Here is a 1,158-nt window from a genome sequence, read left to right as displayed (position 1 = left end):
AAACGAGGGAAAGTCTGCTGAAATCTCACTCGTAAATGGCGCGTAAACTGAGTGTGACGAACCCGAGTCCGTTGTGACCCGCGCAGTGCTTCATGGGAACCCCACGCGTCACGTGACCGGGCAGTTGTTTGTTTGTTTTAGCGGCAACAGGCACACTGAGCATGTACAAAAGTCGAATCAATGGCAATTTATTTAAAAACAGTATAATTTAAGTTTCAAAAGAAAAAAAGAGGCCATAGCGTTAAAGAAAAATAAATACATACACACAGATTTTTTTCTCTAATCAATAAATAATTTAGCAAATCTTACATGAATACGTTAAATTTGCCCCCCCCCCCCCCCCCAAAAAAAAAAACTGAGAATGATTAATAAAACACAAATTATTTAATATTATCAGAGACGGGCTTTGATATTATGCATATGGTCGCTACATCTCGTGAGAAGTGAGGCAGAAGGTTTGGTGGAGTTAAGTCTCGCGAGATGTAGGGCAGCGTTGTTTTATCCGCCTGTTCACTTCCTAGTATTCTGCAGGGGAAACAACCCGTAACATAGCAAAAAGAAGACGATTGGGAGATGATGAATACGACTAGTGTTTACTCAGAAGTGTTCTCCCTCAACATAGACAGCCTCAAGATCATTTAATGTTTTTAAAGCTGTTTTATTCAGAGGTAACGTTAGCTCGCTAGCACGGCAGTGGCGGACGCGTTTCCGTGGCAACGGCGCCTTCAGTCAGGTAAACAAACATGTTTCATTACCGCTACTCTCCTCAAGATAGATGTCACATTTGAGTGGATTTTCATCGTTTCTTCTTATAAACAGGGAACTATATCGCGTTTAAAGCACCAGAAAGACGCTGAAGGATGCGGTTGAAAACATCTCTGCTGAAGGACCCCAAACATATCCTTTACATTTACAGTTCACATGATGTGATAATGCATAATCTGTAAAGAACACGCTGTGTATCTGTCTACAGTTTACACTGATTACATCTCTTATTTTGCTGTGACGATGATGATGTTTGGAACACACACTGTACGTCTTGGTCACTATAATAATATGTAGCAATTTTGGTTCTTTTTCGTGAATTTATTAAGGGTCTCCTGGAAATGTGAACAAAAATATAACGTTACATACAACAACTTGAACTTTAGCGCTGTA

This window comes from Rhinichthys klamathensis, unplaced genomic scaffold (genome assembly GCF_029890125.1).
Source record: "Rhinichthys klamathensis goyatoka isolate OS25496 unplaced genomic scaffold, OSU_Roscu_1.1 h1tg000267l_1, whole genome shotgun sequence".
NCBI classification, from domain to species: Eukaryota; Metazoa; Chordata; class Actinopteri; order Cypriniformes; family Leuciscidae; genus Rhinichthys; species Rhinichthys klamathensis.
The sequence above is the reverse complement of the archived record's forward strand: the minus strand, read 5'-3'. Positions refer to the sequence as shown.